This window comes from Otolemur garnettii, unplaced genomic scaffold, assembly GCF_000181295.1.
Source record: "Otolemur garnettii isolate 467f Iridium unplaced genomic scaffold, OtoGar3 scaffold00135, whole genome shotgun sequence".
Lineage (NCBI taxonomy): Eukaryota > Metazoa > Chordata > Mammalia > Primates > Galagidae > Otolemur > Otolemur garnettii.
Window position 1 is genome coordinate 87,709 of NW_003852530.1, and position 15,129 is coordinate 102,837.

Below are 15,129 nucleotides of genomic sequence, written 5' to 3' on the forward strand. Positions count from 1 at the left end.
CTTCTTGAGATATCTTTTGGGTAATTTCTTGAGAGATGTTTTGAATAACTTCTTGAGAGATCTTTTGAATCATTTCTTGAACTTCTTCTTCCTTCCTTTCTTCCATTCTGTTAATCTTATTTGGTATCCACGTTCTGAACTCGATTTCTGACATTTCAGCCATTTGCTTGTGGATGGGGTCTTCAATTACGTCTGCCCCATTTTTCCTTGGGGGTGTTGATCTATTCTGGTTATTCAAGTTCCCAGAGTTTTTCCGCTGATTCCGCCCCATTCTGAGTTTACCTTGTTTGGAGGCCTTATCAGAACTGTTCAGTTGGTGGCCTCTTCTAGTTGCCCAGCGAGAGAGAGGCAGAGTGTGTCTGTTGTCTACTCCCAGTTCTCGGGTGCTGGGTCAACTGGGGTGCAGTGGAACGGCAGCAGCTGCATGGGAGTGTGTGTGGCCGGATTAGACCTCGTTCAGCCTACTGGGGAAACCAGTGGACAGGAGACTGGCAGTAGCCCAATCAGTCCTAGTTCAGCACCCTGGTGCAGTTGGGGGGTGGGGGAATGGCAACGGTAGTGTAGGGCACGCAAGTGATCAGATCAGTCTTATTTCGGCCCCACCAGAGTAGCTGGGGGGAGTGGAGGACTCCTTCACCGTGGCCCGTTGGACATGTGCGGCACTAGCAAGCTGATCTATTCCCTTCCAGCCTGGGAGCCAGAGTGGGGAACTCCTCCACCTCTGTCTGTGGGACACACGTGGCTCTAATAGACAGTTCTTGGCCCTCCCAGAGCACTAGACTCCTCCACCGCCTCCTGCAGGGTGCGCGTGGCTCTAGCAAGCAATTCTGGGCCCACCCAGCACAGGTGCCTGGAACAAGGAACTCCTCCGCTGGCCCCCATGGGGTGTGCGTGTCTCTAGAAGGCTGTTTGGGGTCTGCCTGGAATGGAGGACTCCTCCGCCACTGCCCGTAGGACACCCGTGGCACTAGCAAGCAGTTCTGGGCCCACCCAGAGCCCTGTAGCGGAGATCTCCTCGGCTGCCTGTGGGGTGCATGGCTCTAGCAAGCAATTTTGGGTCCTCCCAGAGTGGGGGATTCCTCTGGCACTGCCCATGGGGTGTGCGAGGCTTTAGCAAGTAGTTCTGTGCCTGCCCAGAGCAGGGGAAATCCTCTGTGGCCACCCGCGGCCCACAGGAGGTGTGCTAGCAAGCAGTTTTATGCCCACCCAGAGCCTTGGAGCAGGGATCTACTCTGCCGCCCGTGGGGTGTGCGGCTCTAGCAAGCAGTTCTGGGCCCTCCCAGGGTGGGGGGCTGGTCCTCTGCCAACTGTAGGGGTGTGCGGGGCTCTAGCAAGTGATTCTGTGCCTGCCCAGAGCAGTGGGAAGTCCTCTGCTGCCACCTGCCACCAGCAGGAGGTGTGCGGCTTTAGCAAGCAGTTATGCGCCTGCCCAGAGCCCTGGAGCAGGTATCTACTCTGCCGCCCGTGGAGTGGCTCTAGCAAGCAGTTCTGGGCCCTCCCAGAGTGGGGGACTCATCTGCAGCCACCTGCGGGGGTGCGCTAGGCTCTAGCAAGTACTTCTGTGGCTGCCTGGAGCAGGAGAACTCCACTCCAGCCACCTGCTGCCCGCCAGAGGCTTGCAGCTCTAGCAACCAGTTCTGGACCTGTCCTGAGCCCTGGGGCGGGGTTCTTCTCTGCTGCCTGTGGGGTGCGCGGCTCTAACAAGCAGTTCTAGGCTCTCCCGGAGTGGGGGACTCGTCCGCCACCACCAGCGGGGGTGCGCTAAGCTCTAGCAAGTACTTCTGTGGCTGCCCGGAGCAGGGGAACTCCACTCCGGAGACCCGCCGCCCGCGGGAAGCTTGCAGCTCTAGCAATCAGTTCTGGACCTGCCCAGAGCCCTGGGGCGGGGTTCTTCTCTGCCACCTGTGGGGTGCGCAGCTCTAGCAAGCAGTTCTAGGCCCTCCCGGAGTGGGGGACTCGTCCGCTGCTACCAGTGGGGGTGCGCTAAGCTCTAGCAAGTACTTCTGTGGCTGCCCGGCACAGGGGGCTTCTCTGCGGCCGCCCACCACCTGCAGGAGGGGGGTGGGTCTAGTAAGCAGTTCTGGGGCCCGCTTTGTACCTGTATTTTATGTTCTTAAATGATCTTCCTTGGATTTATAGCTTGCCGAACTTCTTTCTGGGCTCAGCTCCCTGTCTTTGGCTTCATAGATTCTGATTCCAACCAGTTTTTCTTCCTTTGCTCAGGAGCCTCTGACCAGGGTTACTACCAGTCGGCCATCTTCCCAGAATCTGTTTTTTTGATTTCTTCTTTGCCTTATTTGTTATATTGGAGCATATTGTTTAATTTCCACACATCTGTGAATTTTTTAATTTTCCTCCTGTTATTGAGTTCTAGTTTCATACCATTATGTAAGAAAAGATAATTTATATAATTTTAGTCTTCTTGAATTATTAAGACTGGTTTTATGGCCTAACATATGATCTATCCTAAATAATGTTCCACGTAAGTTTAGGAAGAATGTGTGTTTTGCTACTGTTGAATGAAATATTCTTCGTATGTCTATTAGATCCATTTGTTCCATAATGTTGTTCACTGTTTCCTTACTGATTTTCTGTCTGGATGATCTATCCATTGTTAAAGAGGGCTATTGGAGTCCTCTCCTATTATTGTAACATTTGACTTATATGTTTAGGTCTTCTGATGTTGGGTGCATGTGTACATACAATTTTTATGTCCACTTGATGACTGACCCCTTTATCATATAATGATCTTTTTTATTTCTTAAGACAATGTTTGAGTTAGAGTCTATTTTGTCTGTCTATAGCCATTCCTGCCTTTTATTTTGTTTACATTTTCATGAAATAGCTTACTCTATTCCTTCACTTTCAGCTTGAAGTATGTCTGTTGTAGTCAGCATTTAGCTGGATCTTGTTTCATTTTTTTTTTGTTTGTTTATTTACTCATTCACTCATTCTATGTCTTTTTGACCGAAGAATCTACTTACATTCAAAGTAATTTTGGTGGTAATGACATGCCACTGCCCTTTTTGCTAAGTCTTTTCTGACTGTTTTGTAGTTCTTGTGTTTCATTTTTTCTCTCTTCTTGTCTTCTTGATTTGATAATATTATTCTAGTGATATCCTTGTCTCTTTATCTTTTATCTGTCTTTCTAGGTTTGTGTGTGTGTGTGTTTAAGTTTGTATGTGGTTAAAATGAGGCTTACATAAGGCATCTTATAGTTATAACATTCTACATTAAGCTGATAACAACTTAGCTTTCACCTCATACAAAAACTCAACACTTTACCTTCTCCTTCCCCCAACATTCTATGATATTGATATCTCAGTTTACACAGTTCATATATTGTGTATCTATTAACATATTCTTGCAGCTATAGTTTTTTTTTAATACTTCTGTCCTTAAACTTTAATACCGGACTTAAAAGTGATTAAGCACCACTTTATGGTATTAGGGTATTTTGAATGAGTTTTATATTTTTGACTCCTTTCATATTTCAGTACTTTTCACTTCACCCCTGCTTCCCACCTTAGGAACACCAGTTTCTAGTCTCCATGTCCATGTGACAATATTCCTTTGTTCTTACTCCATAAATCCCCTTCTCTTTTCCTTTCTGCTCTCTGCATATTACCCAGGTTCTCTATGTTTCTCTCACATTTACTTTTTCTCTCTCACTTTTCTGCTTGGCTTTATTTTTTCCCATTATATACAGGTATTTTCTATATACTGAAAAGATAGCCACTGGAAGCCCCAAATTAATAGCTTTCCATCTTAGAGATACTTTTCCTACTGGAGTTTCTCTCCCAAACATTGATGTTTATTCCAGGAAAGGACTTGGATTGGTCCTGGTTGAATCATATGTTCACTCCTGGGCTAATCGCTCTTCCCTGAGTAATAATGCACTAGGATTGTGTAAGGTGTAGATCTCGTGTCCACTCTCATAGAGGGAATGTGGCTGGGAAGCCCCAAACAGTAGCTGTCATAATCCATTACAGCATGGATTGGGAGTCTTCTTTTCTCTGTTTCATAGTTCCATAGCGAGGATAGTGTCTCAGGACACTAAAAGAGAAGTAGGGGCTGCTCTTGATTGACTTAGGACTGACATCTCCTTGGTAGTTGAAATTCAGCTTGGAATTCATATAGAGATGATTGGTTGAACAAATCAACTGGCATGTTACTAAAGTTTTGAGAGTAAACAAAAAAGTACAAAGATTTTTAAAAATATGGAAACAGAAAAACAAACATAAGGGAAGTAAGCAGCATACAAGTTTTGGAAGTTGAAAAGCATATTGACAAGTGGTAACTGATTTAGTTATTCCTACTTCTGTCTGGGGAGGTGGCTTTCTCGAGTCTCTTGAAAAGAAGCCTGATTTACACTGAAGAATCATCAAAAACCTTAGGGATTTACACTTCCATGTGCTTCTAGAAGTGGATGTAGAAGCCTTGAAAAGGCAGAAAATCTATTTTACCAGAAGTGATAAAACAGAAGGTCTCTGTGAACTTGACCAGGCTCAGTATACAGCAGGGACACTACTAAAAATAGGATCATATGAACATTTCTACATCAGATGACCCTAAGTTTTCTTCTCCTTCTCGGGTTTTAGAGTGAGCAGAGCCAGGCCTGTACTCTCAGCAGAGCTCCAGAGAGATGACCATTAGTTCTCTTCTCCCTCTCAGCTTCTAGGGTGCTGGCGGCCAGGCCTGTACTCTGAGCAGAGATCCAGAGAAATCTTCTTTAGGCCTCTCTTTCTGGTCAGTTCACCTAGAGATACTGATATTGGAGATTATTTAATAGAATGCACCAGGATTGCTCTCCAGTAAAGTCCACAGTTGGTCCATGTTAGACTCGCCATGTGATTGAGCTTCTAATTAGTGTATGAGTTTCTTGCCTTTAAATAGAACAGACAGTTCAAATCATCAGACATCCAAGGAAAATCTCTAATATGAAAGAGATTGATATAACCAGAAATACTCAGATTGTCTTTTTTCTCTATTTTATATTAGATTTATTTTTCATAATTGTCTTCTAACACTTCTATAGGAACTTTGGTTCATAATCTCCATTTTTTTTCTTTTTTCTTCCTTAAAAACATTTTTTTGAGATAGCTATATTGCCCAGGCTGGCCTCAATCTTCTGTGCTCAAGCAATCCTACCACCTCACTCTCCCAAGTAGCTGGGACTACAGGTACAAGGTACCATGCTCAGCTATGTTCTCCAATTTTTAATTTTCAAGAGGCTGAGCTGCAGTCTGGAGCCTCTGCTGTGTGGCCAACCTTGCCAGCACCCAGGGCCACTCTCAATGCAGAGGGCAGCTGGGCTGCACTGTTGGTGGGCGGTCCCTCCCTAAAGGGAGCAGGATGGCCTGGTATCCCAACTCCCGGGCCTGCTCTGCACTGTCCCTCTGGTGTCTGTGCATGAGTGTCTGTCAGGCCTCAGATCAACACATCACCTGTAAGAGCCTGGTGACAAGGGCCACTGGTGGCTGCTTCCCTGCTCCCTCTGTGTCCACAGGCAGGGCAATCTGAAGGTGCTCTGTGTGGCTCCCATCTCAACAGGCACGGTGCTGAGTCCTCTGGGGAGGCTTCTTGCAGAAGGAGGTGGGTTTAGGGACAGAATGGTCACAGCTGGGGTGATGCTACCCAGAGGGAGAGAAATCAGTGGGTCAGAAGCACCCAAGTGCTTATTGCAATTGCAGAGACCTGGAATCAACACGTGTCCATCAGCAGGTGGGTGGGGCAATACTCAGTTGTGAGGAAGAACAAAACAGTATTGTGGGCAGCAACTTAGAGGGAAAGAAAAGCCGTTATCTAAGTGAGGTCCCTCACAGAGAGAAACCTAAACATTGAACGTCCTCCACATGTGTGAGCTGAGCTTGGCCACACGAGGACACACAGGGTGGTGTGATGGACCCTGGAGACTCCTGGGTGGGGGAGACAAAGAGGCAGGGGTGTGCCTGTGGGGTGCTCCTGTGGGGACGAGTGTGCAATATGGGTTGACGGAGGACGGAAGCCCTGACTTCACCACTGTACAAACTGTATGTACCATAGAATTCAACTTGCCACCTAAATCTAATAAAATTTAAAAAAAGAAAAACTCCCCAAACAAAATAAGAAAAAACAAACAGGCAAGAAAAGTTGGAGGATACAGAGGAAACTACTCAAGAGAGAGCACCTGCGTGTCAGGGAGCACAGAAAAGCAGATTGCCATTCTGTTGCTGCTGGGGTTTCAGCAGGACAGATAAGGCTGGTATCACCCCCTTTCCTCCCCCTCTGCCTTGAATGTGGATGAGTTATTGAGGTGTGGTTGCTGTCCATGGCCATGAGCAATCACTGTATGCTGGAAACTATGCCCAGGGACATTTCTAATCCTTATCTCAGTGCTACAAGGCAGAAGCCATGACCCACTTTATTTCTCAGATGAAGAGACTGAGGCTCGGAGAGGAGAGCCACGCACAGGCATTGCACAGTAGAGATGGAACCTGAATCCAGATCTGGCACCTGCCAGGGTTGGCGCCATCACCCTTGGGCTCTTCCTTTCTCATGAAAGCTGGGACCGTGATGGGCCAGAGGGCTGCAGCCTCACAGCATCCACTTCCCACCCCACTCAGGTGCAGTTCTCTCTTCTGAGAACAGAGGCCCAAATGTGGAGAGAGGGTTGAAGACTCCCTACAAGGTTGATATTGAATCACTTGTCTGGTTAACTCCAATGAGTCAGGGAGCAAATGCGGCCCAAGGTGTGTTCTTTTAATAGCGAATCTGAGGTGAGTACACACAGTTTCTTAATTACGTATATTTTTCTCAGAAGAAGTGTAAGGGCCCCAGCAGGTGCCTGCTCTCTGGGCCTCATTATGTTGACAAAGCGAGGATTAATGTGTTCTGAGCAGCCTGGTGAGACATGAGCTGGGGTTGGAGGCTGCTATGAAAATGTCACTGGGGTAAATGAAGTGCATTGGCACACCGGGTGAATCTCCCAGGCGTGTTTCTTTCTTGTTTCTTTTATCTCGTGTGGAGATAATTTAACAGCTTGTAACAACTTCATGACTAAATGCAGTGAGTTGTTTTGCCTTTCTAAAGAAAAGTAACAAATTCCTCACCATTATTATTCCTTCTCATTTAATTCTATTGTGAAGCCCTCAAATTATTAAAATGAGAACAGCTCACTTTTCATATCCCTAGGATGTGTTTGCCCACCTCATATTAAGCAAACTCTGGCTGCCTTGGGAGCTGTTGACTTGGCTGGAACAGGTGAAGGGAACTTTTCTGTCTGGTGGCCTTGGGGGCACCCCTGGGTCAGTGCTGGATGTCTCCTGTCCTCTCTCCATTGTCAGGGCTGCTGGGAATGCGCCTCGTGACCACCTGGAACTTGATCCCACAGAACACCTCTTTCCAACCTGTTTCTCACCTGCTTCTCTGCTGTAGAGTCTGGGTGGGACTCATCACTTTCTCAGACTTCTAGGCAGCTAGGTCATGTGGCTGGTTCTGTTCAATGAGATATAATTGGAAATCATGGGGGTAGTTGGGGGAGGCTTTAGGGAAAGCCCTTGACTGATTTCCTGAGAGGGATAAGATTGATAAGTCTGGCATCACTTCTTTCATCTCTCTGCCTTGATGTGAATATAATGTGTGAGCTACACGAGCCCAGCTGTCTTGTGACATGTGGGAGGGTGCCACCTCATTAAAGGTGACCAGGTGGAAGGAGTGGTGGGAAGGAGCTGAACTGGTGCCAGAAACTTCCCACCATTTGATTTCTTTCTTTCTTTTTCTTTTTTTAGAGACAGAGTCTCACTTTGTTGCCCTCGGTAGAGTGCCATGGAGTCACAGCTCACAGCAACTGCCAACTCCTGGGGTTGGGCGATTCTCTTGCCTCAGCCTCCCGAGTAGCTGGGACTACAGGCACCTGCCACAATGCCCGGCTATGATTTCTTACTAGTAAGAAAAATAATCTGCTATCCCTTAGCTAGTTTATCTGGGTTTTGCAGCTAAACTCATTTCCAACTGATACTTAGTCTATGGGAAAGTATATCTGGATCAGGTGGTGACACAACCTCTGGCTGCAAGATGTGGGCATTTCTGGATCTGCCCATCCTTTCCATCCTCCTACCCTCCATCCCTCCTACCCTCCTACCTTCTGTGCATCTGTCCATCCACCTAACAAGCATTTATTTAGCACCTGCACTGCCTGCCAGCTCTGTGCTGGGGAAGCATCGGTGAGTGACAGACAAGCCGCTTCTCTTCTGGAGCATGCCTCTGTCAGAGACTGATGATGCAAACAGGATAATTCACAGCCACAAGCGTTAAGTGCAGAGTGTGGAGGGTCAGGGAGAGAGCCCCCTGCGGTGGGGTCTCAGGGAAGACCTTTCTGAGGAAGTGACATTTTTTGCTGAGTGCTGAATTACCTGGTTTCTTGATGACTGTCACTCTGTGGAATTAATCTTGTCCCCAAAACTTGACGTGACACCTTTTGCATACATGACCCACTTGCCTTTTGATAATCTTTACAGGTCAAATCTGCTCATTGGAACTAGGATAAGAGACCACGGCTAGACAATTCGGGTGGCTGCCACCCTCACCCCAGGTTGGTCACTGGGCTGAGTTTTAGCTGCCAATAAGACTGGTCTCCATCTGGTCTTCCCCATCTTGCTGTATCTCCAAAGGCATGATGCCTCTGACTATACCCTGCAGGTGGCTGCTGGGAACCCAGGACCGTTCACTGCCAGGCCTTGCTCGTGCCCCCTGCTCCACTTGGGAAACTTCTGTCTTCATCCTGCTCTGTGTGTTGAAAACTCTCCTTGAGGCCTTCCCTGACCATCCCCTTTGGACCTTTCCAACGACACTGGCTTCTCTTTGTTTGGTATTGGAATTGACTGTAGATTCCTGGGGGCCTAGTCCTCCAAGAGGTGTAGCCCAAGGAGGTAGTGGTCTCTCATGAATGGATCCTGGCCTTCTGGGCCCCCATCTCCAATACTGGGTTTTCCTAATGCCATGGGGTGAAGGGCTGGGTGGCCCAGGCTCTGCATGACCTCAGATCCTGCTTTCCCTGAGCCCCCCTTGTCTGAAGTTGGGGCACAGAACCAGCAGCCTCTCCAGCTGGAAGCACCCTGAGTCCAACCGGCTGGTACTCCCCAAGCCTGACTGCTGGGCTCACTTTGCTGCAGCTACTGTCCACCTGCTGTCCAGCTGCCACCCCCTGCTGTCCACCTGCTCCTCTGCAGCCTGAAAAGCCTGACCCCTGTGTGGTGTCAAGGGTGGGTTTGGCCTTTCCCCTAAAAGTTTGCTGAAAGATGGAATTAAGGCAGATTAATGAGAGAAAGGTTAATTTACCATGTCAAGGAGAGAATTACAGCCTGATTACTCAATATCCCCATGGGGTCCAGGCATTTGTAATATAGACTTTTTAGAGGGGAAGGGGAAATGAGGAGTATAGGTAATTCTGTTAGGGAAAAAAATGGTTGCTAGGGAGAGGAAGGGATGGAGGAAGAACAGATGGACTTGTAAATTAGTGGGCAGACAGGTGTTACATTTTGAGCTATTCAGCCAGGTCTGGTGGCATTCCTGGTCTATTTTCCTGTAGTGTACTGAGATCACAGAGGGAGCAAGGGGGATCATTGTCCTTCTTCTAAGGCCTTAGAAGCCACATTTGGGGTGAAATTTCCTTTGCTTCTCCACATGCGAGGGGGAGAGGACCCTTCCCCAGAGATGCTCACAGCCATGCTTGTGACACTCATTCCCAGGGGCACATCTGGGCACATCCAATGTACCAGGACAGTGATGACCTGGCCCCAGTGCAGCTGTCCTGATGATGGCCCATCAGAATCGTGAGAACAAGGCAGAGGAGTCCCTTTCATTAGTGGTTACTCTGCAGTAGCAGAGGGTCACAGGCATTTCCTGCTGTTAAGAAAAAATACCTGAGTCAACCTTGAGGTGTCCCTGGAGGAAGGCCCAGGAACACCCTGGTATGTGGCTCTTCCATTCCCTTTTCCTGACCGCTTGGGCTCAAGGAATTAAATGACATTTTATTTTTCCAGGAAATACTTCATGGGTATCTTTTGTGTCTAGCAACAATACAGGATGGGAAAGAGAGAAGCATCAATGTCTCCACCCTGTCCTGTGAGTGGCCCATGTCCCCCTCAGAGCAGCTTAGAATTGTAGGAACCTAGAGCTCGCTTCAGGCCAGCTCTCTGCCCAGAAGATGATTACTGCAACCTACCTGGTGCAGATCCCCCAGGAGACAGTGATCCAGCTGGGGAGGGGAGCAGTCTCAAGAAAAGTCAGGGACTTTGGGAACTCTGATGCTCCAGTGTTGGAGGGTGTAGGACACACCCTTATTTTAGGGGTCAGCAAGAAGACATTTCCCCAGAGTTTCATTTCCACTTAGGGTCTTTCTCTGCACACACTGGCATTACTGAAAAGGGACTTATGTAGATGCAAGTACTATTTATCCTGTGTTATTTTCCCATGCATAAATGAAAAACTATAGGAAACAAGTTAGTTAACTTTTTTCAACTCAGAACTTGTGTTTTCGAGCTGTTCCTTGACTGAGAATCTTTCTTTGACATCTGAAGTTTTCCACATGATCCTGGGGTGGGGACAGGACCTCAGCCATGGGGTGTTTCTTGGCAGATGAGCCCCACTGGTGTTACTGGGCCATCTGTCAAGCCCGGACACCCTTTCTGCAACTGGGATGTCCATCTGCAGATAACCAGCCTCAAGTTGGCCTGGCTAGAGCAGTAGCTGTTCAGCTGCAGCCCCACTTCAGAGAGGTTGACATGTTTAAAAAATGTGACTTTTAGAGTCAGAGAATACAGTAACAGAATGTGTCACCAACAGCAGTGACATCAACAGTCAGAAGCAAGCGAAGGGTGTGGGTGGGCAGGAGGGGCCAGGCCAGGATGGCTCCCCAGAGGAGGTGAGAAAGGGGCAGGGCATGTGGGGCAGGGCTACCCTGGAGCAAAGGAGGTCTCACCCATGCCCAGAGCTCCTCCCTGCCCAGCCTCCTCTGGGCTCAATCAGCTCAGAAACATGCCCCCTGAGTACTCTCCAGCCCAAGCACCCAGCATGGGTCCACTCTCCCTCCCCACACTGAGAGCCTCCTGGGCCTTCCCCAGCCTCCCTGAAAAGCACAGCATGTTTGGTCCAGGCCTCCCAGATGCCAAGGACTGATGTGGGTTGGGGCAGCCATCATCATTGGAAACTTCTTTTTTTCCCTATGAAACAAGGGTGGTGTTTCTCTGGAGTGGCACTTGACTGCATCTGTGGTGGCCTGCAAGGAAGGCCCTCCTGGGGATACTGTCTGCCCTGCCCAAGGGTGAGTGAGACAGGTCCTGGCACAAGCTAGAAACACAAGCTAATTCTGCAGCGAACTGGCAGGCTGTGAGCCACAGAGAAGGACTGAGATGGCCATAGGGAGTGGGGACCAAGGAGAGCCCTCTCCTTGAACAGAATGGAGCTTATGTGGGGGGTGGCATGGCAGGGACTGTGCTCTCTAGATTAAGTCCACCTGAGGGCTGGGTGCCAGCCTAGAAGTCTCCTTCACTCCCCCAGCCCAGCACCTTCCCTGGAGACTTCCACACCATCCCTTGTGGTACAGGCCGCTCTCTGAGAAGACCGAGATGGAGGTGTCCAGCACAGGTCTGCTGTGACCAAGATAGATTTTAACTCAGTTGGAGGCGAGGGCTGAGCATATGATCAGCTGAGCCGTCCTGCCCATGAATAAGGGTGGTTTAAGGGCATGCCGACTGCTTCATTTTTAGATTAGGTTTAAATTAAATGTCTCTTTTTTTAAGTTTTGAAGGCTTAATGGGTCTAAGATTGCTGTGAATCACATGCCACAGTGACCCTCAGTTTCTGCAGTCTCCCCACTTTTCACAGCACCCAGCACTTCTTAGCTCTTAGTCATGAGTAGTGGTTGACAGTAGAAGGTTGTACAGATTCATTGAGAACAGTTTGTCTCAAGAAAGAGGAGCCTTCAGTGAACATTCACGTGTGTGCATGTGTGTACACATGTGTGCACGAGTAGGTGAGTTTGTACTAGTGTGTGTATGAGTGCGTGTACCAGTGCATTTGGGGGAGATGTGTTTCGTGTGTGTAGGTTCAGCAGAGCCGTCCCTTGCCAGGCAGCTGGTGAGCTGTGCCTTCAAATGGTGACCAGGTTGCAGTGCCGGCATGAGGCACGATGCCTGTTGTCCAGAGTGGCCATAATCCCACCCAGTGAGTATACAGGGCTCTGCTGCGCATGCTCTGCAGCCCCAGTGCATGGGGAGTGTCTCTGTGGAGTGGACCTGGCTGTTCACCCGTGTGGACTTACAGCTTTCAGTTTTAAGCCTCCTGAATGTGAATTTCTGATAGTGACTGGCCTCTCACTGTGAAGATCAAGGGAGAGAGGGGAAGTGCGTCTTTCTCACTGAGACACAGTCTGGTGTCTTCCTCACTGAGACAGTCTAGAGAGAGCAGTGAGTCCCTGTGAAGTGTCCCTTGCCATATCAGCTGCATGCTGAGCTGCATAGGGGCTGCCATGAGTCCCCATGAAGCATCTGGCCCCATGTCAGGTGCAAGGTGAGCTTCCCAGGAGCTACTGTGAGTCCTCAGGAAGCATCCGACCTCATATCAGGTGCAAGGTGAGCTGCCCAGGAGCTACTGTGAGTCCTCAGGAAGTATCCGACCTCACATCAGGTGCAAGGTGAGCCAAACAGGGGCTACTGTGAGTCCTCAGGAAGCATCCAACCTCATATCAGGTGCAAGGTGAGCTGCCCAGGAGCTACTGTGAGTCCTCAGGAAGTATCCGACCTCACATCAGGTGCAAGATGAGCCAAATGGGGGCTACTGTGAGTCCTCAGGAAGCATCCGATCTCACATCAGGTGCATGGTGAGCTGCGCCAGGCTGCCCTGAGTCCCTGTCAAGCTTCCAACCTCACAGCACACGCACAGTTAGCTGCACAGGGGCTGCTGCTGGCAGGACAGAATAGCAGGTGCTTCTTCTGTGAATCACAGACATCAGAGGTGGCAGTAATTAAGGCACAGTGCGGAAAGATTTTGGGCAGAGGCAGAGGCATGCATTCCTGGAGCCCCATCTGCTGCTACCTTTGGACAGCTTGGTTGACTCTGTCCTTGAGCAGATATGAAAATGACTGCTCAGGGGTGACACACATGGGGAGCACATGTTTGATGGCAACTAGTGAAGGTGGGCCACTGCCAGTTCCCCAAACTGCAGTTACCGCCATCTCATTACTCATTATTATACTCATGTGTTCCTAATTTACTAATCAATAATAAGCTTCTAATTTATTGTATTTATTATTTACTTTGCTGGTATGTAAGCCCCAGGAGGGCTGAATTCTGTCTGGTCACGGATATGTTCTAAGCACCTGGAACAGTACTGGCAAATAGCAGGTGTTCAGTAAGTACGTGATAGAGGAAGTAGAGTAACTCACATGCATGCACACACTCACACATGTGTATATGACACACATACACATGTGCACACACATACACACGTGCACACGCACACATGCATGCATGTGCACACACACGTGTACATGCACATGTGCACACGCATACACACGTGTACATGCACATGTGCACACACATACACACGTGTACATACACATGTGCACAGGCACACACCTCTCTGGTTGTGATCTTCATCATCTTTCAACTTAGATGAACCTGTTGGTGGTTTTTAGTAAAACAACACAGAACAGACGAACCAGATAACCATCAGTAGTCTTGACATCAGCTTGCACCTGCATCACAGTTGGTTCTCTGGGCCCTGTGACTAGCGCTGGGCACTATTTCTTGTCACAGCTGGTGCCTCCATGTCACGCCAACCTTTCCTAGAAAATGGGTCTCCCCCTTTCCTCTTGGATCCCTTGTTGCCACCTTTCATCAGGTGCTTGTTCTATCAACTGGTAAATCACTTGTTATTTGCCTTTTGCAGATGAGAAAATTAATAGACTGATAGTGAGAATATCAACCTATAAATGGTGTTGTAAGAATGGGAAGAAACGATGTGTGTAAACCACTTACAGAAAGTTCTTGTGTCCTGGGATCCATTAGCTCCTGTTTGTTTAAGTCTCCCTGTGCCCCCAGGCCAAAGTGCTGTGGAATCATCATAGTTCACAGCAATCTCAAACTCCTGGGCTCAAGTGATACTTTTGCCTCAGCTTCCTGAATAGCTGAAAGTACAGGTGTCCATTACAACATCTAGCTAATTTTTCTATTTTTACTAGAGACAGGGTCTCACTCTTGCTTAGGCTGGTCTCAAACTCCTGAGCTCAAATGATCACCTGCCTCCACCTCCCAGAGTGCTGAGATTACAGATGTGAGTCTCTGTGTCCACGCAAATTAAGCACTTTTTATATTATCTTAGTTAATCCTCCTCAAAACCTCAAGGCAGGACCTATTATTGCCCTTTCAAGAGATAAGAAAACTGAGGCCCAGAGAAGTTGAGTGATTGCCAAAGGTCACAGCTTGTCAGGGGGTGGAGTAGGTTCAAACCACAGCCTGACTTTTGCTAAGCTGGGCAGCTTAACCCAATTGAACTCAACCAATTTCTAAATCCAGGAGCTTCTTTGCAGCCTTGAATTTCACCAGGAATACTTCTGTCACATCGTTTTCTGCTGTGCAGCCTCCATGCCAACATCAGCAGCCACATCTGCACGAGCTAACCTGCAGCAAAGCTGATTCATGCCACTTTAGCCTGGACATTCATATGGGGTGTCTCTGTGGATGCCACAGATGCTTTGTGTGTTTCTGCTGTTCTCTGCCATTACTAGTGTCAGCTGTTGGTGATATCAGCTTGTATTTGGGCTCAAAGCTTTAAGGAAATTCTATGCTCCAGATGAATTTCCATAGTTATAGTGTCCTGCATTTATTTTGCTGGGACTGGTGTCCCAAATGTCCACAAGATGAGGGAGTACAGAGCAGATCCATGGTCCTCATGGCTTAGGAACACTCCATCTAAATGAGAATCACTTTTATTTTTAATTTCATGGGGGTTTTTTGGTGGACCCTGACTTGCTTTGCATTTGTGTGACTCCAAGTTTCAGTTCATGACAAAGGGGGTGTCACTTATGATACACGCATGTGCGCAGAGCCTCTCATGGAGGTCCACTGACCATAACCCACCCATATCCC